Source organism: Triturus cristatus, chromosome 7 (assembly GCF_964204655.1).
Source record: "Triturus cristatus chromosome 7, aTriCri1.1, whole genome shotgun sequence".
Taxonomy (NCBI): Eukaryota; Metazoa; Chordata; class Amphibia; order Caudata; family Salamandridae; genus Triturus; species Triturus cristatus.
Genome location: NC_140590.1, coordinates 1113738443 through 1113763809, shown reverse-complemented (window position 1 = coordinate 1113763809; position 25367 = coordinate 1113738443).

Sequence of the window (25367 nt, the reverse complement as noted above, 5' to 3'; positions counted from 1 at the left end):
GAAAATCACATCTTGAAGCCAGCATATTTTGCCAATACTTATCATTTGCACTTCAAGACATTTCCAATATTTTTTACATGCATTTTTAGGTATTATCAAATCTGGTTTGGCTAATTAGATTATGTCCATTCCAATTCACCCAATGTGTTGAATTATTTTAGACAATTTTATTGTTTTGACTTTATTACTGTTTGGTATTGCACCATTGTATTCACAGTTCTTGTGAGTTGAGACTGTCTTCTCTGTATCATATTTATCAGGGGTTTAGGCTCAAAATTATTTAGCCACTTTAGCGTTCACCCTGACAAGTTAGAGTTAATATTATTTTCATAGATTAACAGCCTACTCAAAATAATAACTCACTTGATTGGGATCAACCAAATGTACTGCGTCTAATATTTTGACACAAATTTTTGTCTTTTCAGTTTCTGGTTGACAGAATGAAGTCCAAAAATATGATTTTATGATAGTTCTCAAGAGATGATGTATACAACCCATCACAATTCAAAGACCATATAGAGAAAATAAGGTTCCACAAAAATACAGAAATTCACTCAATTAGGAAAAATGTCCAATTTCATAGACTAGGTAAAAAAACATTAGACTTACTTCTGCTGCCTAGAGGAGCAATAAGAAAGAGATGTAAACATTTAGACATAGATTATCATCATGAAAATAAACAAATAAGTCAAACTTTAGAAAATGCAGAATTATTCATGTAATTTATATGTTAACAAAAAATATTGAAATACCACTCTCATTTAGAAACCTCTTAGGAGTCACTCAAAAGTTCAATATGTACAATTTCAGACACTGAATTAAAAGGTAAACTTACTGGTGTTGTCTGAAAGAGAGAAGAAAGTGATGTTAAATATTAGATATATAATTTACAATCATTAGAACTTAAAAGAATTCAACTCAAAATGTGTGAAAACAACAGAAATGCTACTTTACATGATAGCAAGATATATCAAAATTACAATTCTCATTTAGGAGCAACCAAACTATACTTTACAATTGAATAGTTTCAGACACAATTGGGCTTGATAGGAACAAGTGCACATCTATCTGAATATGAGTGTAGCAAGTGCTATTTAAACTTCACTATAGATAATAAAGTACATTTGTTTGGAGTCTTTTATGCTTGTCCATCCACTAATTTTCACAAATATATAGCAGATAAATAATGTTTTGTATTAGGTGTGTTCATTTTCTTCTCTGTTACTTTGAAATATTAATGTAATACTGATGTAAAATACCAATGAAGTATGTGGTAAACAAAATGAAATATGACATATTTATTGTAATGCATCAGAGCTATCATTTTTTAAAAAGCCTGGAATGTAGGGGCTCAAAGACCCCAAGCATTATCTTTGGCTACAAGGACAAAACATGTTGCAAGAGTCTTTTTCCTGATCTGTCTAGATGACTTGTCACAACTGGGCATGAACTGGATCATGCTGTGAACCTCTGCTGGAGTGGGTGCTGCATTCTAAGTGCTGTACCTAAGTTCCTGTTAGCCTCAGAAGTGACCAAGAGGAGATGCTCCTGAAAGTATGCAAAGTTGTGACTGAGAATATTTTTGGACCTCCAAAATGTTTAGAGTTTCTGCAGACCTCTTTGAAGCATTGCTCGATATTTAGAAAGTCTTCACAGATATAACTACAGGTTTTTCCAACTAGAGGATATTTGAGATTGTTGAAAAAGACAAAAGGCTTGTCTCACAGTGTGGCAGATAGGTTGCTCAATCAAAACATAAATTATGTACTGTTCATGTTATAAGAAGTGCATTAAATCCAAATGCAATTGTAATAGGCCAAACAAGGCATTGATCATGTTTGTAGTGTCAAACCTATCTGCCAAACCTTAAATCAGGCCCTAAGCCCAGAGGCAGAAATCAGGACGGAACAAAGGAGCTATAATATTCCCCAAACATGTCATGAATCTGGTTGCTACTACTTTTAAATTTCTCCAAAAACAAAGCTTTTTCCACTGTAACCAAAGGCGTCAGTAGGAGTTATTCCAGCAGCTCCCAGCATTAAGAGGACATCTGCGTATATAGATTGCAACAGTGCCCAGCTCAAGGGTTTCAAATGCCATTTCAGAGACTAAATTATAAGGTTGAAAAATGTAACTGGGATTAATCTGCTTGGTGTATCTGACCCTCATTCTATCATGGCTGGACGAAAATCACATCTTGAAGCCAGCATATGTTGCCAATACTTATCATTTGCACTTCAAGACATTTCCAATATTTTTGACATGCATTTTTAGGTATTATCAAATCTGGTTTGGCTAATTAGATTATGTCCATTCCAATTCACCCAATGCGTTGAATTATTTTAGACAATTTTATTGGTTTGACTTTATTACTGTTTAATATTGCACCATTGTATTCACAGTTTTTGTAAGTTGAGACTGTCTTCTCTGTATTATATTTATCAGGGGTGTAGGCTCAAAATTATTTATCCACTTTAGCGTTCACCCTGACAAGTTAGAGTTAATATTATTTTCATAGATTAACAGCCTACTCAAAATAATAACTCACTTGATTGGGATCAACCAAATGTACTGCGTCTAATATTTTGACACAAATTTTTGTCTTTTCAGTTTCTGGTTGACAGAATGAAATCCAAAAATATGATTTTATGATAGTTCTCAAGAGATGATGTATACAACCCATCACAATTCAAAGACCATATAGAGAAAATAAGGTTCCACAAAAATACGAAAATTCACTCAATTAGGAAAAATTTCCAATTTCATAGACTAGGTAAAAAAACATTAGACTTACTTCTGCTGCCTAGAGGAGCAATAAGAAAGAGATGTAAACATTTAGACATAGATTATCATCATGAAAATAAACAAATAAGTCAAACTTTAGAAAATGCAGAAATATTCATGTAATTTATATGTTAACAAAAAATATTGAAATACCACTCTCATTTAGAAATCTCTTAGGAGTCACTCAAAAGTTCAATATGTACAATTTCAGACACTGAATTAAAAGGTAAACTTACTGGTGTTGTCTGAAAGAGAGAAGAAAGTGATGTTAAATATTAGATATATCATTTACAATCATTAGTAAAAAAATTAAACTCAAAATGTGTGAAAACAACAGAAATGCTACTTTACATGATAGCAAGATATATCAAAATTACAATTCTCATTTAGGAGCAACCAAACTATACTTTACAATTGAATTGATTCAGACACAATTGGGCTTGATAGGAACAAGTGCACATCTATCTGAATATGAGTGTAGCAAGTGCTATTTAAACTTCACTATAGATAATAAAGTACATTTGTTTGGAGTCTTTTATGCTTGTCCTTCCACTAATTTTCACAACTATATAGCAGATAAATAATGTTTTGTATTAGGTGTGTTCATTTTCTTCTCTGTTACTTTGAAATATTAATATAATACTGATGTAAAATACCAATGAAGTATGTGGTAAACAAAATGAAATATGACATATTTATTGTAATGCATCAGAGCTATAGTTTTTTAAAAAGCCTGGAATGTAGGGGCTCAAAGACCCCAAGCATTATCTTTGGCTACAAGGACAAAACATGTTGCAAGAGTGTTTTTCCTGATCTGTCTAGATGACTTGTCACAACTGGGCCTGAACTGAATCATGCTGTGAACCTCTGCTGGAGTGGGTGCTGCATTCTAAGTGCTGTCCCTAAGTTCCTGTTAGCCTCAGAAGTGACCAAGAGGAGATGCTCCTGAAAGTATGCAAAGTTGTGACTGAGAATATTTTTGGACCTCCAAAATGTTTAGAGTTTCTGCAGACCTCTTTGAAGCATTGTTCGATATTTAGAATGTCTTTCACAGATATAACTACAGGTTTTTCCAACTAGAGGATATTTGAGATTGTTGAAAAAACAAAAGGCTTGTCTCACAGTGTGGCAGATAGGTTGCTCAATCAAAACATAAATTATGTACTGTTCATGTTATAAGAAGTGCATTAAATCCAAATGCAATTGTAATAGGCCAAACAAGGCATTGATCATGTTTGTAGTGTCAAACCTATCTGCCAAACCTTAAATCAGGCACTAAGCCCAGAGGCAGAAATCAGGACGGAACAAAGGAGCTATAATAATCCCCAAACATGTCACGAGTCCGGTTGCTACTACTTTTAAATCTTTCCAAAAACAAAGCTTTTTCCACTGTAACCAAAGGCGTCAGCAGGAGTTATTCCAGCAGCTCCCAGCATTAAGAGGACATCTGCGTATACAGATTGCAACAGTGCCCAGCTCAAGGGTTTCAAATGCCATTTCAGAGACTAAATTATAAGGTTGAAAAATGTAACTGGGATTAATCTGCTTGGTGTATCTGACCCTCATTCTATCATGGCTGGACGAAAATCACATCTTGAAGCCAGCATATGTTGCCAATACTTATCATTTGCACTTCAAGACATTTCCAATATTTTTGACATGTATTTTTAGGTATTATCAAATCTGGTTTGGCTAATTAGATTATGTCCATTCCAATTCACCCAATGCGTTGAATTATTTTAGACAATTTTATTGTTTTGACTTTATTACTGTTTGGTATTGCACCATTGTATTCACAGTTCTTGTAAGTTGAGACTGTCTTCTCTGTATCATATTTATCAGGGGTTGAGGCTCAAAATTATTTAGCCACTTTAGCGTGCACCCTGACAAGTTAGAGTTAATATTATTTTCATAGATTAACAGCCTACTCAAAATAATAACTCACTTGATTGGGATCAACCAAATGTACTGCGTCTAATATTTTGACACAAATTGTTGTCTTTTCAGTTTCTGGTTGACAGAATGAAATCCAAAAATATGATTTTATGATAGTTCTCAAGAGATGATGTATACAACCCATCACAATTCAAAGACCATATAGAGAAAATAAGGTTCCACAAAAATACAAAAATTCACTCAATTTGGAAAAATATCCAATTTCATAGACTAGGTAAAAAAACATTAGACTTACTTCTGCTGCCTAGAGGAGCAATACGAAAGAGATGTAAACATTTAGACATAGATTATCATCATGAAAATAAACAAATAAGTCAAACTTTAGAAAATGCAGAATTATTCATGTAATTTATATGTTAACAAAAAATATTGAAATACCACTCTCATTTAGAAATCTCTTAGGAGTCACTCAAAAGTTCAATATGTACAATTTCAGACACTGAATTAAAAGGTAAACTTACTGGTGTTGTCTGAAAGAGAGAAGAAAGTGATGTTAAATATTAGATATATCATTTACAATCATTAGAACTTAAAAAAATTAAACTCAAAATGTGTGAAAACAACAGAAATGCTACATTACATGATAGCAAGATGTATCAAAATTACAATTCTCATTTAGGAGCAACCAAACTATACTTTACAATTGAATTGATTCAGACACAATTGGGCTTGATAGGAACAAGTGCACATCTATCTGAATATGAGTGTAGCAAGTGCTATTTAAACTTCACTATAGATAATAAAGTACATTTGTTTGGAGTCTTTTATGCTTGTCCATCCACTAATTTTCACAACTATATAGCAGATAAATAATGATTTGTATTAGGTGTGTTCATTTTCTTCTCTGTTACTTTGCAATATTAATGTAATACTGATGTAAAATACCAATGAAGTATGTGGTAAACAAAATGAAATATGACATATTTATTGTAATGCATCAGAGCTATAGTTTTTTTAAAAGCCTGGAATGTAGGGGCTCAAAGACCCCAAGCATTATCTTTGGCTACAAGGACAAAACATGTGGCAAGAGTCTTTTTCCTGATCTGTCTAGGTGACTTGTCACAACTGGGCCTGAACTGAATCATGCTGTGAACCTCTGCTGGAGTGGGTGCTGCATTCTAAGTGCTGTCCCTCAGTTCCTGTTAGCCTCAGAAGTGACCAAGAGGAGATGCTCCTGAAAGTATGCAAAGTTGTGACTGAGAATATTTTTGGACCTCCAAAATGTTTAGAGTTTCTGCAGACCTCTTTGAAGCATTGCTCGATATTTAGAAAGTCTTTCACAGATATAACTACAGGTTTTTCCAACTAGAGGATATTTGAGATTGTTGAAAAAGACAAAAGGCTTGTCTCACAGTGTGGCAGATTGGTTGCTCAATCAAAACATAAATTATGTACTGTTCATGTTATAAGAAGTGCATTAAATCCAAATGCAATTGTAATAGGCCAAACAAGGCATTGATCATGTTTGTAGTGTCAAACCTATCTGCCAAACCTTAAATCAGGCACTAAGCCCAGAGGCAGAAATCAGGACGGAACAAAGGAGCTATAATAATCCCCAAATATGTCATGAGTCCGGTTGCTACTACTTTAAAATTTCTCCAAAAACAAAGCTATTTCCACTGTAACCAAAGGCGTCAGCAGGAGTTATTCCAGCAGCTCCCAGCATTAAGAGGACATCTGCGTATATAGATTGCAACAGTGCCCAGCTCAAGGGTTTCAAATGCCATTTCAGAGACTAAATTATAAGGTTGAAAAATGGAACTGGGATTAATCTGCTTGGTGTATCTGACCCTCATTCCATCATGGCTGGACGAAAATCACATCTTGAAGCCAGCATATTTTGCCAATAATTATCATTTGCACTTCAAGACATTTCCAATATTTTTGACATGCATTTTTAGGTATTATCAAATCTGGTTTGGCTAATTAGATTATGTCCATTCCAATTCACCCAATGCGTTGAATTATTTTAGACAATTTAATTTTTTTGACTTTATTACTGTTTGGTTTTGCACCATTGTATTCACAGTTCTTGTAAGTTGAGACTGTCTTCTCTGTATCATATTTATCAGGGGTTTAGGCTCAAAATTATTTAGCCACTTTAGCGTTCACCCTGACAAGTTAGAGTTAATATTATTTTCATAGATTAACAGCCTACTCAAAATAATAACTCACTTGATTGGGATCAACCAAATGTACTGCGTCTAATATTTTGACAGAAATTTTTGTCTTTTCAGTTTCTGGTTGACAGAATGAAATCCAAAAATATGATTTTATGATAGTTCTCAAGAGATGATGTATACAACCCATCACAATTCAAAGACCATATAGAGAAAATAAGGTTCCACAAAAATACAACAATTCACTCAATTAGGAAAAATGTCCAATTTCTTAGACTAGGTGAAAAAACATTAGACTTACTTCTGCTGCCTAGAGGAGCAATAAGAAAGAGATGTAAACATTTAGACATAGATTATCATCATGAAAATAAACAAATAAGTCAAACTTTAGAAAATGCAGAAATATTCATGTAGTTTATATGTTAACAAAAAATATTGAAATACCACTCTCATTTAGAAATCTCTTAGGAGTCACTCAAAAGTTCAATATGTACAATTTCAGACACTGAATTAAAAGGTAAACTTACTGGTGTTGTCTGAAAGAGAGAAGAAAGTGATGTTAAATATTAGATATATCATTTACAATCATTAGTAAAAAAATTAAACTCAAAATGTGTGAAAACAACAGAAATGCTACTTTACATGATAGCAAGATATATCAAAATTACAATTCTCATTTAGGAGCAACCAAACTATACTTTACAATTGAATTGATTCAGACACAATTGGGCTTGATAGGAACAAGTGCACATCTATCTGAATATGAGTGTAGCAAGTGCTATTTAAACTTCACTATAGATAATAAAGTACATTTGTTTGGAGTCTTTTATGCTTGTCCTTCCACTAATTTTCACAACTATATAGCAGATAAATGATGTTTTGTATTAGGTGTGTTCATTTTCTTCTCTGTTACTTTGAAATATTAATGTAATACTGATGTAAAATACCAATGAAGTATGTGGTAAACAAAATGAAATATGACATATTTATTGTAATGCATCAGAGCTATAGTTTTTTAAAATCCTGGAATGTAGGGGCTCAAAGACCCCAAGCATTATCTTTGGCTACAAGGACAAAACATGTGGCAAGAGTCTTTTTCCTGATCTGTCTAGGTGACTTGTCACAACTGGGCCTGAACTGAATCATGCTGTGAACCTCTGCTGGAGTGGGTGCTGCATTCTAAGTGCTGTCCCTAAGTTCCTGTTAGCCTCAGAAGTGACCAAGAGGAGATGCTCCTGAAAGTATGCAAAGTTGTGACTGAGAATATTTTTGGACCTCCAAAATGTTTAGAGTTTCTGCAGACCTCTTTGAAGCATTGCTCGATATTTAGAAAGTCTTTCACAGATATAACTACAGGTTTTTCCAACTAGAGGATATTTGAGATTGTTAAAAAAGACAAAAGGCTTGTCTCACAGTGTGGCAGATAGGTTGCTCAATCAAAACATAAATTATGTACTGTTCATGTTATAAGAAGTTCATTAAATCCAAATGCAATTGTAATAGGCCAAACAAGGCATTGATCATGTTTGCAGTGTCAAACCCATCTGCCAAACCTTAAATCAGGCACTAAGCCCAGAGGCAGAAATCAGGACGGAACAAAGGAGCTATAATAATCCCCAAACATGTCATGAGTCCGGTTGCTACTACTTTTAAATCTTTCCAAAAACAAAGCTTTTTCCACTGTAACCAAAGGCGTCAGCAGGAGTTATTCCAGCAGCTCCCAGCATTAAGAGGACATCTGCGTATACAGATTGCAACAGTGCCCAGCTCAAGGGTTTCAAATGCCATTTCAGAGACTACATTATAAGGTTGAAAAATGTAACTGGGATTAATCTGCTTGGTGTATCTGACCCTCATTCTATCATGGCTGGACGAAAATCACATCTTGAAGCCAGCATATGTTGCCAATACTTATCATTTGCACTTCAAGATATTTCCAATATTTTTGACATGTATTTTTAGGTATTATCAAATCTGGTTTGGCTAATTAGATTATGTCCATTCCAATTCATCCAATGCGTTGAATTATTTTAGACAATTTTATTGTTTTGACTTTATTACTGTTTGGTATTGCACCATTGTATTCACAGTTCTTGTAAGTTGAGACTGTCTTCTCTATATCATATTTATCAGGGGTTGAGGCTCAAAATTATTTAGCCACTTTAGCGTTCACCCTGACAAGTTAGAGTTAATATTATTTTCATAGATTAACAGCCTACTCAAAATAATAACTCACTTGATTGGGATCAACCAAATGTACTGCGTCTAATATTTTGACACAAATTGTTGTCTTTTCAGTTTCTGGTTGACAGAATGAAATCCAAAAATATGATTTTATGATAGTTCTCAAGAGATGATGTATACAACCCATCACAATTCAAAGACCATATAGAGAAAATAAGGTTCCACAAAAATACAAAAATTCACTCAATTTGGAAAAATATCCAATTTCATAGACTAGGTAAAAAAACATTAGACTTACTTCTGCTGCCTAGAGGAGCAATAAGAAAGAGATGTAAACATTTAGACATAGATTATCATCATGAAAATAAACAAATAAGTCAAACTTTAGAAAATGCAGAATTATTCATGTAATTTATATGTTAACAAAAAATATTGAAATACCACTCTCATTTAGAAATCTCTTAGGAGTCACTCAAAAGTTCAATATGTACAATTTCAGACACTGAATTAAAAGGTAAACTTACTGGTGTTGTCTGAAAGAGAGAAGAAAGTGATGTTAAATATTAGATATATCATTTACAATCATTAGAACTTAAAAAAATTAAACTCAAAATGTGTGAAAACAACAGAAATGCTACATTACATGATAGCAAGATGTATCAAAATTACAATTCTCATTTAGGAGCAACCAAACTATACTTTACAATTAAATTGATTCAGACACAATTGGGCTTGATAGGAACAAGTGCACATCTATCTGAATATGAGTGTAGCAAGTGCTATTTAAACTTCACTATAGATAATAAAGTACATTTTTTTGGAGTCTTTTATGCTTGTCCATCCACTAATTTTCACAACTATATAGCAGATAAATAATGTTTTGTATTAGGTGTGTTCATTTTCTTCTCTGTTACTTTGACATATTAATGTAATACTGATGTAAAATACCAATGCAGTATGTGGTAAACAAAATGAAATATGACATATTTATTGTAATGCATAAGAGCTATAGTTTTTTAAAAAGCCTGGAATGTAGGGGCTCAAAGACCCCAAGCATTATCTTTGGCTACAAGGACAAACCATGTGGCAAGAGTCTTTTTCCTGATCTGTCTAGGTGACTTGTCACAACTGGGCCTGAACTGAATCATGCAGTGAACCTCTGCTGGAGTGGGTGCTGCATTCTAAGTGCTGTCCCTCAGTTCCTGTTAGCCTCAGAAGTGACCAAGAGGAGATGCTCCTGAAAGTATGCAAAGTTGTGACTGAGAATGTTTTTGGACCTCCAAAATGTTTAGAGTTTCTGCAGACCTCTTTGAAGCATTGCTCGATATTTAGAAAGTCTTTCACAGATATAACTACAGGTTTTTCCAACTAGAGGATATTTGAGATTGTTGAAAAAGACAAAAGGCTTGTCTCACAGTGTGGCAGATAGGTTGCTCAATCAAAACATAAATTATGTACTGTTCATGTTATAAGAAGTGCATTAAATCCAAATGCAATTGTAATAGGCCAAACAAGGCATTGATCATGTTTGTAGTGTCAAACCTATCTGCCAAACCTTAAATCAGGCACTAAGCCCAGAGGCAGAAATCAGGACGGAACAAAGGAGCTATAATAATCCCCAAACATGTCATGAGTCCGGTTGCTACTACTTTAAAATTTCTCCAAAAACAAAGCTATTTCCACTGTAACCAAAGGCGTCAGCAGGAGTTATTCCAGCAGCTCCCAGCATTAAGAGGACATCTGCGTATATAGATTGCAACAGTGCCCAGCTCAAGGGTTTCAAATGCCATTTCAGAGACTAAATTATAAGGTTGAAAAATGGAACTGGGATTAATCTGCTTGGTGTATCTGACCCTCATTCCATCATGGCTGGACGAAAATCACATCTTGAAGCCAGCATATTTTGCCAATAATTATCATTTGCACTTCAAGACATTTCCAATATTTTTGACATGCATTTTTAGGTATTATCAAATCTGGTTTGGCTAATTAGATTATGTCCATTCCAATTCACCCAATGCGTTGAATTATTTTAGACAATTTAATTTTTTTGACTTTATTACTGTTTGGTTTTGCACCATTGTATTCACAGTTCTTGTAAGTTGAGACTGTCTTCTCTGTATCATATTTATCAGGGGTTTAGGCTCAAAATTATTTAGCCACTTTAGCGTTCACCCTGACAAGTTAGAGTTAATATTATTTTCATAGATTAACAGCCTACTCAAAATAATAACTCACTTGATTGGGATCAACCAAATGTACTGCGTCTAATATTTTGACAGAAATTTTTGTCTTTTCAGTTTCTGGTTGACAGAATGAAATCCAAAAATATGATTTTATGATAGTTCTCAAGAGATGATGTATACAACCCATCACAATTCAAAGACCATATAGAGAAAATAAGGTTCCACAAAAATACAACAATTCACTCAATTAGGAAAAATGTCCAATTTCTTAGACTAGGTGAAAAAACATTAGACTTACTTCTGCTGCCTAGAGGAGCAATAAGAAAGAGATGTAAACATTTAGACATAGATTATCATCATGAAAATAAACAAATAAGTCAAACTTTAGAAAATGCAGAAATATTCATGTAATTTATATGTTAACAAAAAATATTGAAATACCACTCTCATTTAGAAATCTCTTAGGAGTCACTCAAAAGTTCAATATGTACAATTTCAGACACTGAATTAAAAGGTAAACTTACTGGTGTTGTCTGAAAGAGAGAAGAAAGTGATGTTAAATATTAGATATATCATTTACAATCATTAGTAAAAAAATTAAACTCAAAATGTGTGAAAACAACAGAAATGCTACTTTACATGATAGCAAGATATATCAAAATTACAATTCTCATTTAGGAGCAACCAAACTATACTTTACAATTGAATTGATTCAGACACAATTGGGCTTGATAGGAACAAGTGCACATCTATCTGAATATGAGTGTAGCAAGTGCTATTTAAACTTCACTATAGATAATAAAGTACATTTGTTTGGAGTCTTTTATGCTTGTCCTTCCACTAATTTTCACAACTATATAGCAGATAAATAATGTTTTGTATTAGGTGTGTTCATTTTCTTCTCTGTTACTTTGAAATATTAATGTAATACTGATGTAAAATACCAATGAAGTATGTGGTAAACAAAATGAAATATGACATATTTATTGTAATGCATCAGAGCTATAGTTTTTTAAAATCCTGGAATGTAGGGGCTCAAAGACCCCAAGCATTATCTTTGGCTACAAGGACAAAACATGTGGCAAGAGTCTTTTTCCTGATCTGTCTAGGTGACTTGTCACAACTGGGCCTGAACTGAATCATGCTGTGAACCTCTGCTGGAGTGGGTGCTGCATTCTAAGTGCTGTCCCTAAGTTCCTGTTAGCCTCAGAAGTGACCAAGAGGAGATGCTCCTGAAAGTATGCAAAGTTGTGACTGAGAATATTTTTGGACCTCCAAAATGTTTAGAGTTTCTGCAGACCTCTTTGAAGCATTGCTCGATATTTAGAAAGTCTTTCACAGATATAACTACAGGTTTTTCCAACTAGAGGATATTTGAGATTGTTAAAAAAGACAAAAGGCTTGTCTCACAGTGTGGCAGATAGGTTGCTCAATCAAAACATAAATTATGTACTGTTCATGTTATAAGAAGTTCATTAAATCCAAATGCAATTGTAATAGGCCAAACAAGGCATTGATCATGTTTGCAGTGTCAAACCTATCTGCCAAACCTTAAATCAGGCACTAAGCCCAGAGGCAGAAATCAGGACGGAACAAAGGAGCTATAATAATCCCCAAACATGTCATGAGTCCGGTTGCTACTACTTTTAAATCTTTCCAAAAACAAAGCTTTTTCCACTGTAACCAAAGGCGTCAGCAGGAGTTATTCCAGCAGCTCCCAGCATTAAGAGGACATCTGCGTATACAGATTGCAACAGTGCCCAGCTCAAGGGTTTCAAATGCCATTTCAGAGACTACATTATAAGGTTGAAAAATGTAACTGGGATTAATCTGCTTGGTGTATCTGACCCTCATTCTATCATAGCTGGACGAAAATCACATCTTGAAGCCAGCATATGTTGCCAATACTTATCATTTGCACTTCAAGATATTTCCAATATTTTTGACATGTATTTTTAGGTATTATCAAATCTGGTTTGGCTAATTAGATTATGTCCATTCCAATTCATCCAATGCGTTGAATTATTTTAGACAATTTTATTGTTTTGACTTTATTACTGTTTGGTATTGCACCATTGTATTCACAGTTCTTGTAAGTTGAGACTGTCTTCTCTATATCATATTTATCAGGGGTTGAGGCTCAAAATTATTTAGCCACTTTAGCGTTCACCCTGACAAGTTAGAGTTAATATTATTTTCATAGATTAACAGCCTACTCAAAATAATAACTCACTTGATTGGGATCAACCAAATGTACTGCGTCTAATATTTTGACACAAATTGTTGTCTTTTCAGTTTCTGGTTGACAGAATGAAATCCAAAAATATGATTTTATGATAGTTCTCAAGAGATGATGTATACAACCCATCACAATTCAAAGACCATATAGAGAAAATAAGGTTCCACAAAAATACAAAAATTCACTCAATTTGGAAAAATATCCAATTTCATAGACTAGGTAAAAAAACATTAGACTTACTTCTGCTGCCTAGAGGAGCAATAAGAAAGAGATGTAAACATTTAGACATAGATTATCATCATGAAAATAAACAAATAAGTCAAACTTTAGAAAATGCAGAATTATTCATGTAATTTATATGTTAACAAAAAATATTGAAATACCACTCTCATTTAGAAATCTCTTAGGAGTCACTCAAAAGTTCAATATGTACAATTTCAGACACTGAATTAAAAGGTAAACTTACTGGTGTTGTCTGAAAGAGAGAAGAAAGTGATGTTAAATATTAGATATATCATTTACAATCATTAGAACTTAAAAAAATTAAACTCAAAATGTGTGAAAACAACAGAAATGCTACATTACATGATAGCAAGATGTATCAAAATTACAATTCTCATTTAGGAGCAACCAAACTATACTTTACAATTAAATTGATTCAGACACAATTGGGCTTGATAGGAACAAGTGCACATCTATCTGAATATGAGTGTAGCAAGTGCTATTTAAACTTCACTATAGATAATAAAGTACATTTTTTTGGAGTCTTTTATGCTTGTCCATCCACTAATTTTCACAACTATATAGCAGATAAATAATGTTTTGTATTAGGTGTGTTCATTTTCTTCTCTGTTACTTTGACATATTAATGTAATACTGATGTAAAATACCAATGCAGTATGTGGTAAACAAAATGAAATATGACATATTTATTGTAATGCATAAGAGCTATAGTTTTTTAAAAAGCCTGGAATGTAGGGGCTCAAAGACCCCAAGCATTATCTGTGGCTACAAGGACAAACCATGTGGCAAGAGTCTTTTTCCTGATCTGTCTAGGTGACTTGTCACAACTGGGCCTGAACTGAATCATGCAGTGAACCTCTGCTGGAGTGGGTGCTGCATTCTAAGTGCTGTCCCTCAGTTCCTGTTAGCCTCAGAAGTGACCAAGAGGAGATGCTCCTGAAAGTATGCAAAGTTGTGACTGAGAATATTTTTGGACCTCCAAAATGTTTAGAGTTTCTGCAGACCTCTTTGAAGCATTGCTCGATATTTAGAAAGTCTTTCACAGATATAACTACAGGTTTTTCCAACTAGAGGATATTTGAGATTGTTGAAAAAGACAAAAGGCTTGTCTCACAGTGTGGCAGATAGGTTGCTCAATCAAAACATAAATTATGTACTGTTCATGTTATAAGAAGTGCATTAAATCCAAATGCAATTGTAATAGGCCAAACAAGGCATTGATCATGTTTGTAGTGTCAAACCTATCTGCCAAACCTTAAATCAGGCACTAAGCCCAGAGGCAGAAATCAGGACGGAACAAAGGAGCTATAATAATCCCCAAACATGTCATGAGTCCGGTTGCTACTACTTTAAAATTTCTCCAAAAACAAAGCTATTTCCACTGTAACCAAAGGCGTCAGCAGGAGTTATTCCAGCAGCTCCCAGCATTAAGAGGACATCTGCGTATATAGATTGCAACAGTGCCCAGCTCAAGGGTTTCAAATGCCATTTCAGAGACTAAATTATAAGGTTGAAAAATGGAACTGGGATTAATCTGCTTGGTGTATCTGACCCTCATTCCATCATGGCTGGACGAAAATCACATCTTGAAGCCAGCATATTTTGCCAATACTTATCATTTGCACTTCAAGACATTTCCAATATTTTTGACATGCATTTTTAGGTATTATCAAATCTGGTTTGGCTAATTAGATTATGTCCATTCCAATTCACCCAATGCGTTGAATTATTTTAGACAATTTTATTGTTTTGACTTTATTACTGTTTGGTATTGCACCATTGTATTCACAGTTCTTGTAAATTGAGACTGTCTTCTCTGTATCATATTTATCAAGGGTTTAGGCTCAAAATTATTTAGCCACTTTAGCGTTCACCCTGACAAGTTAGAGTTAATATTATTTTCATAGATTAACAGCCTACTCAAAATAATAACTCACTTGATTGGGAACAACCAAATGTACTGCGTCTAATATTTTGACAGAAATTTTTGTCTTTTCAGTTTCTGGTTGACAGAATGAAATCCAAAAATATGATTTTATGATAGTTCTCAAGAGATGATGCATACAACCCATCACAATTCAAAGACCATATAGAGAAAATAAGGTTCCACAAAAATACAACAATTCACTCAATTAGGAAAAATGTCCAATTTCTTAGACTAGGTGAAAAAACATTAGACTTACTTCTGCTGCCTAGAGGAGCAATAAGAAAGAGATGTAAACATTTAGACATAGATTATCATCATGAAAATAAACAAATAAGTCAAACTTTAGAAAATGCAGAATTATTCATGTAATTTATATGTTAACAAAAAATATTGAAATACCACTCTCATTTAGAAATCTCTTAGGAGTCACTCAAAAGTTCAATATGTACAATTTCAGACACTGAATTAAAAGGTAAACTTACTGGTGTTGTCTGAAAGAGAGAAGAAAGTGATGTTAAATATTAGATATATAATTTACAATCATTAGAACTTAAAAAAATTAAACTCAAAATGTGTTAAAACAACAGAACTGCTACTTTACATGATAGCAAGATATATCAAAATTACAATTCTCATATAGGAGCAACCAAACTATACTTTACAATTGAATTGATTCAGACACAATTGGGCTTGATAGGAACAAGTGCACATCTATCTGAATATGAGTGTAGCAAGTGCTATTTAAACTTCACTATAGATAATAAAGTACATTTGTTTGGAGTCTTTTATGCTTGTCCATCCACTAATTTTCACAACTATAGAGCAGATAAATAATGTTTTGTATTAGGTGTGTTCATTTTCTTCTCTGTTACTTTGACATATTAATGTAATACTGATGTAAAATACCAATGAAGTATGTGGTAAACAAAATGAAATATGACATATTTACTGTAATGCATAAGAGCTATAGTTTTTTAAAAAGCCTGGAATGTAGGGGCTCAAAGACCCCAAGCATTATCTTTGGCTACAAGGACAAAACATGTGGCAAGAGTCTTTTTCCTGATCTGTCTAGGTGACTTGTCACAACTGGGCCTGAACTGAATCATGCTGTGAACCTCTGCTGGAGTGGGTGCTGCATTCTAAGTGCTGTCCCTAAGTTCCTGTTAGCCTCAGAAGTGACCAAGAGGAGATGCTCCTGAAAGTATGCAAAGTTGTGACTGAGAATATTTTTGGACCTCCAAAATGTTTAGAGTTTCTGCAGACCTCTTTGAAGCATTGCTCGATATTTAGAAAGTCTTTCCCAGATATAACTACAGGTTTTTCCAACTAGAGGATATTTGAGATTGTTGAAAAAGACAAAAGGCTTGTCTCACAGTGTGGCAGATAGGTTGCTCAATCAAAACATAAATTATGTACTGTTCATGTTATAAGAAGTGCATTAAATCCAAATGCAATTGTAATAGGCCAAACAAGGCATTGATCATGTTTGTAGTGTCAAACCTATCTGCCAAACCTTAAATCAGGCACTAAGCCAAGAGGCAGAAATCAGGACGGAACAAAGGAGCTATAATAATCCCCAAACATGTCATGAGTCCGGTTGCTACTACTTTAAAATTTCTCCAAAAACAAAGCTATTTCCACTGTAACCAAAGGCGTCAGCAGGAGTTATTCCAGCAGCTCTCAGCATTAAGAGGACATCTGCGTATATAGATTGCAACAGTGCCCAGCTCAAGGGTTTCAAATGCCATTTCAGAGACTAAATTATAAGGTTGAAAAATGGAACTGGGATTAATCTGCTTGGTGTATCTGACCCTCATTCCATCATGGCTGGACGAAAATCACATCTTGAAGCCAGCATATTTTGCCAATACTTATCATTTGCACTTCAAGACATTTCCAATATTCTTGACATGCATTTTTAGGTATTATGAAATCTGGTTTGGCTAATTAGATTATGTCCATTCCAATTCACCCAATGCGTTGAATTATTTTAGACAATTTTATTGTTTTGACTTTATTACTGTTTGGTTTTGCACCATTGTATTCACAGTTCTTGTAAGTTGAGACTGTCTTCTCTGTATCATATTTATCAGGGGTTTAGGCTCAAAATTATTTAGCCACTTTAGCGTTCACCCTGACAAGTTAGAGTTAATATTATTTTCATAGATTAACAGCCTACTCAAAATAATAACTCACGTGATTGGGATCAACCAAATGTACTGCGTCGAATATTTTGACAGAAATTTTTGTCTTTTCAGTTTCTGGTTGACAGGATGAAATCCAAAAATATGATTTTATGATAGTTCTCAAGAGATGATGTATACAACCCATCACAATTCAAAGACCATATAGAGAAAATAAGGTTCCACAAAAATACAAAAATTCACTCAATTAGGAAAAATGTCCAATTTCTTAGACTAGGTAAAAAAACATTAGACTTACTTCTGCTGCCTAGAGGAGCAATAAGAAAGAGATGTAAACATTTAGAAATAGATTATCATCATGAAAATAAACAAATAAGTCAAACTTTAGAAAATGCAGAATTATTCATGTAATTTATATGTTAACAAAAAATATTGCAATACCACTCTCATTTAGAAATCTCTTAGGAGTCACTCAAAAGTTCAATATGTACAATTTCAGACACTGAATTAAAAGGTAAACTTACTGGTGTTGTCTGAAAGAGAGAAGAAAGTGATGGTAAATATTAGATATATAATTTACAATCATTAGAACTTAAAAAAATTAAACTCAAAATGTGTGAAAACAACAGAACTGCTACTTTACATGATAGCAAGATATATCAAAATTACAATTCTCATTTAGGAGCAACCAAACTATACTTTACAATTGAATTGATTCAGACACAATTGGGCTTGATAGGAACAAGTGCACATCTATCTGAATATGAGTGTAGCAAGTGCTATTTAAACTTCACTATAGATAATAAAGTACATTTGTTTGGAGTCTTTTATGCTTGTCCATCCACTAATTTTCACAACTATATAGCAGATAAATAATGTTTTGTATTAGGTGTGTTCATTTTCTTCTCTGTTACTTTGCAATATTAATGTAATACTGATGTAAAATATCAATGAAGTATTTGGCAAACAAAATGAAATATGACATATTTATTGTAATGCATCAGAGCTATAGTTTTTTAAAAAGCCTGGAATGTAGGGGCTCAAAGACCCCAAGCATTATCTTTGGCTACAAGGACAAAACATGTGGCAAGAGTCTTTTTCCTGATCTGTCTAGGTGACTTGTCACAACTGGGCCTGAACTGAATCATGCTGTGAACCTCTGCTGGAGTGGGTGCTGCATTCTAAGTGCTGTCCCTCAGTTCCTGTTAGCCTCAGAAGTGACCAAGAGGAGATGCTCCTGAAAGTATGCAAAGTTGTGACTGAGAATATTTTTGGACCTCCAAAATGTTTAGAGTTTCTGCAGACCTCTTTGAAGCATTGCTCGATATTTAGAAAGTCTTTCCCAGATATAACTACAGGTTTTTCCAACTAGAGGATATTTGAGATTGTTGAAAAAGACAAAAGGCTTGTCTCACAGTGTGGCAGATAGGTTGCTCAATCAAAACATAAATTATGTACTGTTCATGTTATAAGAAGTGCATTAAATCCAAATGCAATTGTAATAGGCCAAACAAGGCATTGATCATGTTTGTAGTGTCAAACCTATCTGCCAAACCTTAAATCAGGCACTAAGCCAAGAGGCCGAAATCAGGACGGAACAAAGGAGCTATAATAATCCCCCAACATGTCATGAGTCCGGTTGCTACTACTTTAAAATTTCTCCAAAAACAAAGCTATTTCCACTGTAACCAAAGGCGTCAGCAGGAGTTATTCCAGCAGCTCTCAGCATTAAGAGGACATCTGTGTATATAGATTGCAACAGTGCCCAGCTCAAGGGTTTCAAATGCCATTTCAGAGACAAAATTATAAGGTTGAAAAATGGAACTGGGATTAATCTGCTTGGTGTATCTGACCCTCATTCCATCATGGCGGGACGAAAATCACATCTTGAAGCCAGCATATTTTGCCAATACTTATCATTTGCACTTCAAGACATTTCCAATATTCTTGACATGCATTTTTAGGTATTATGAAATCTGGTTTGGCTAATTAGATTATGTCCATTCCAATTCACCCAATGCGTTGAATTATTTTAGACAATTTTATTGTTTTGACTTTATTACTGTTTGGTTTTGCACCATTGTATTCACAGTTCTTGTAAGTTGAGACTGTCTTCTCTGTATCATATTTATCAGGGGTTTAGGCTCAAAATTATTTAGCCACTTTAGCGTTCACCCTGACAAGTTAGAGTTAATATTATTTTCATAGATTAACAGCCTACTCAAAATAATAACTCACTTGATTGGGATCAACCAAATGTACTGCGTCTAATATTTTGACAGCAATTTTTGTCTTTTCAGTTTCTGGTTGACAGAATGAAATCCAAAAATATGATTTTATGATAGTTCTCAAGAGATGATGTATACAACCCATCACAATTCAAAGACCATATAGAGAAAATAAGGTTCCACAAAAATACAACAATTCACTCAATTAGGAAAAATGTCCAATTTCTTAGACTAGGTGAAAAAACATTAGACTTACTTCTGCTGCCTAGAGGAGCAATAAGAAAGAGATGTAAACATTTAGACATAGATTATCATCATGAAAATAAACAAATAAGTCAAACTTTAGAAAATGCAGAATTATTCATGTAATTTATATGTTAACAAAAAATATTGAAATACCACTCTCATTTAGAAATCTCTTAGGAGTCACTCAAAAGTTCAATATGTACAATTTCAGACACTGAATTAAAAGGTAAACTTACTGGTGTTGTCTGAAAGAGAGAAGAAAGTGATGTTAAATATTAGATATATAATTTACAATCATTAGAACTTAAAAAAATTAAACTCAAAATGTGTGAAAACAACAGAACTGCTACTTTACATGATAGCAAGATATATCAAAATTACAATTCTCATTTAGGAGCAACCAAACTATACTTTACAATTGAATTGATTCAGACACAATTGGGCTTGATAGGAACAAGTGCACATCTATCTGAATATGAGTGTAGCAAGTGCTATTTAAACTTCACTATAGATAATAAAGTACATTTGTTTGGAGTCTTTAATGCTTGTCCATCCACTAATTTTCACAACTATATAGCAGATAAATAATGTTTTGTATTAGGTGTGTTCATTTTCTTCTCTGTTACTTTGACATATTAACGTAATACTGATGTAAAATAACAATGAAGTATGTGGTAAACAAAATGAAATATGACATATTTATTGTAATGCATAAGAGCTATAGTTTTTTAAAAAGCCTGGAATGTAGGGGCTCAAAGACCCCAAGCATTATCTTTGGCTACAAGGACAAACCATGTGGCAAGAGTCTTTTTCCTGATCTGTCTAGGTGACTTGTCACAACTGGGCCTGAACTGAATCATGCTGTGAACCTATGCTGGAGTGGGTGCTGCATTCTAAGTGCTGCCCCTAAGTTCCTGTTAGCCTCAGAAGTGACCAAGAGGAGATGCTCCTGAAAGTATGCAAAGTTGTGACTGAGAATATTTTTGGACCTCCAAAATGTTTAGAGTTTCTGCAGACCTCTTTGAAGCATTGCTCGATATTTAGAAAGTCTTTCACAGATATAACTACAGGTTTTTCCAACTAGAGGATATTTGAGATTGTTGAAAAAGACAAAAGGCTTGTCTCACAGTGTGGCAGATAGGTTGCTCAATCAAAACATAAATTATGTACTGTTCATGTTATAAGAAGTGCATTAAATCCAAATGCAATTGTAATAGGCCAAACAAGGCATTGATCATGTTTGTAGTGTCAAACCTATCTGCCAAACCTTAAATCAGGCACTAAGCCCAGAGGCAGAAATCAGGACGGAACAAAGGAGCTATAATAATCCCCAAATATGTCATGAGTCCGGTTGCTACTACTTTAAAATTTCTCCAAAAACAAAGCTATTTCCACTGTAACCAAAGGCGTCAGCAGGAGTTATTCCAGCAGCTCCCAGCATTAAGAGGACATCTGCGTATATAGATTGCAACAGTGCCCAGCTCAAGGGTTTCAAATGCCATTTCAGAGACTAAATTATAAGGTTGAAAAATGGAACTGGGATTAATCTGCTTGGTGTATCTGACCCTCATTCCATCATGGCTGGACGAAAATCACATCTTGAAGCCAGCATATTTTGCCAATAATTATCATTTGCACTTCAAGACATTTCCAATATTTTTGACATGCATTTTTAGGTATTATCAAATCTGGTTTGGCTAATTAGATTATGTCCATTCCAATTCACCCAATGCGTTGAATTATTTTAGACAATTTAATTTTTTTGACTTTATTACTGTTTGGTTTTGCACCATTGTATTCACAGTTCTTGTAAGTTGAGACTGTCTTCTCTGTATCATATTTATCAGGGGTTTAGGCTCAAAATTATTTAGCCACTTTAGCGTTCACCCTGACAAGTTAGAGTTAATATTATTTTCATAGATTAACAGCCTACTCAAAATAATAACTCACTTGATTGGGATCAACCAAATGTACTGCGTCTAATATTTTGACAGAAATTTTTGTCTTTTCAGTTTCTGGTTGACAGAATGAAATCCAAAAATATGATTTTATGATAGTTCTCAAGAGATGATGTATACAACCCATCACAATTCAAAGACCATATAGAGAAAATAAGGTTCCACAAAAATACAACAATTCACTCAATTAGGAAAAATGTCCAATTTCTTAGACTAGGTGAAAAAACATTAGACTTACTTCTGCTGCCTAGAGGAGCAATAAGAAAGAGATGTAAACATTTAGACATAGATTATCATCATGAAAATAAACAAATAAGTCAAACTTTAGAAAATGCAGAAATATTCATGTAATTTATATGTTAACAAAAAATATTGAAATACCACTCTCATTTAGAAATCTCTTAGGAGTCACTCAAAAGTTCAATATGTACAATTTCAGACACTGAATTAAAAGGTAAACTTACTGGTGTTGTCTGAAAGAGAGAAGAAAGTGATGTTAAATATTAGATATATCATTTACAATCATTAGTAAAAAAATTAAACTCAAAATGTGTGAAAACAACAGAAATGCTACTTTACATGATAGCAAGATATATCAAAATTACAATTCTCATTTAGGAGCAACCAAACTATACTTTACAATTGAATTGATTCAGACACAATTGGGCTTGATAGGAACAAGTGCACATCTATCTGAATATGAGTGTAGCAAGTGCTATTTAAACTTCACTATAGATAATAAAGTACATTTGTTTGGAGTCTTTTATGCTTGTCCTTCCACTAATTTTCACAACTATATAGCAGATAAATAATGTTTTGTATTAGGTGTGTTCATTTTCTTCTCTGTTACTTTGAAATATTAATGTAATACTGATGTAAAATACCAATGAAGTATGTGGTAAACAAAATGAAATATGACATATTTATTGTAATGCATCAGAGCTATAGTTTTTTAAAATCCTGGAATGTAGGGGCTCAAAGACCCCAAGCATTATCTTTGGCTACAAGGACAAAACATGTGGCAAGAGTCTTTTTCCTGATCTGTCTAGGTGACTTGTCACAACTGGGCCTGAACTGAATCATGCTGTGAACCTCTGCTGGAGTGGGTGCTGCATTCTAAGTGCTGTCCCTAAGTTCCTGTTAGCCTCAGAAGTGACCAAGAGGAGATGCTCCTGAAAGTATGCAAAGTTGTGACTGAGAATATTTTTGGACCTCCAAAATGTTTAGAGTTTCTGCAGACCTCTTTGAAGCATTGCTCGATATTTAGAAAGTCTTTCACAGATATAACTACAGGTTTTTCCAACTAGAGGATATTTGAGATTGTTAAAAAAGACAAAAGGCTTGTCTCACAGTGTGGCAGATAGGTTGCTCAATCAAAACATAAATTATGTACTGTTCATGTTATAAGAAGTTCATTAAATCCAAATGCAATTGTAATAGGCCAAACAAGGCATTGATCATGTTTGTAGTGTCAAACCTATCTGCCAAACCTTAAATCAGGCACTAAGCCCAGAGGCAGAAATCAGGACGGAACAAAGGAGCTATAATAATCCCCAAACATGTCATGAGTCCGGTTGCTACTACTTTTAAATCTTTCCAAAAACAAAGCTTTTTCCACTGTAACCAAAGGCGTCAGCAGGAGTTATTCCAGCAGCTCCCAGCATTAAGAGGACATCTGCGTATACAGATTGCAACAGTGCCCAGCTCAAGGGTTTCAAATGCCATTTCAGAGACTACATTATAAGGTTGAAAAATGTAACTGGGATTAATCTGCTTGGTGTATCTGACCCTCATTCTATCATGGCTGGACGAAAATCACATCTTGAAGCCAGCATATGTTGCCAATACTTATCATTTGCACTTCAAGATATTTCCAATATTTTTGACATGTATTTTTAGGTATTATCAAATCTGGTTTGGCTAATTAGATTATGTCCATTCCAATTCATCCAATGCGTTGAATTATTTTAGACAATTTTATTGTTTTGACTTTATTACTGTTTGGTATTGCACCATTGTATTCACAGTTCTTGTAAGTTGAGACTGTCTTCTCTATATCATATTTATCAGGGGTTGAGGCTCAAAATTATTTAGCCACTTTAGCGTTCACCCTGACAAGTTAGAGTTAATATTATTTTCATAGATTAACAGCCTACTCAAAATAATAACTCACTTGATTGGGATCAACCAAATGTACTGCGTCTAATATTTTGACACAAATTGTTGTCTTTTCAGTTTCTGGTTGACAGAATGAAATCCAAAAATATGATTTTATGATAGTTCTCAAGAGATGATGTATACAACCCATCACAATTCAAAGACCATATAGAGAAAATAAGGTTCCACAAAAATACAAAAATTCACTCAATTTGGAAAAATATCCAATTTCATAGACTAGGTAAAAAAACATTAGACTTACTTCTGCTGCCTAGAGGAGCAATAAGAAAGAGATGTAAACATTTAGACATAGATTATCATCATGAAAATAAACAAATAAGTCAAACTTTAGAAAATGCAGAATTATTCATGTAATTTATATGTTAACAAAAAATATTGAAATACCACTCTCATTTAGAAATCTCTTAGGAGTCACTCAAAAGTTCAATATGTACAATTTCAGACACTGAATTAAAAGGTAAACTTACTGGTGTTGTCTGAAAGAGAGAAGAAAGTGATGTTAAATATTAGATATATCATTTACAATCATTAGAACTTAAAAAAATTAAACTCAAAATGTGTGAAAACAACAGAAATGCTACATTACATGATAGCAAGATGTATCAAAATTACAATTCTCATTTAGGAGCAACCAAACTATACTTTACAATTAAATTGATTCAGACACAATTGGGCTTGATAGGAACAAGTGCACATCTATCTGAATATGAGTGTAGCAAGTGCTATTTAAACTTCACTATAGATAATAAAGTACATTTTTTTGGAGTCTTTTATGCTTGTCCATCCACTAATTTTCACAACTATATAGCAGATAAATAATGTTTTGTATTAGGTGTGTTCATTTTCTTCTCTGTTACTTTGAAATATTAATGTAATACTGATGTAAAATACCAATGAAGTATGTGGTAAACAAAATGAAATATGACATATTTATTGTAATGCATCAGAGCTATAGTTTTTTAAAATCCTGGAAT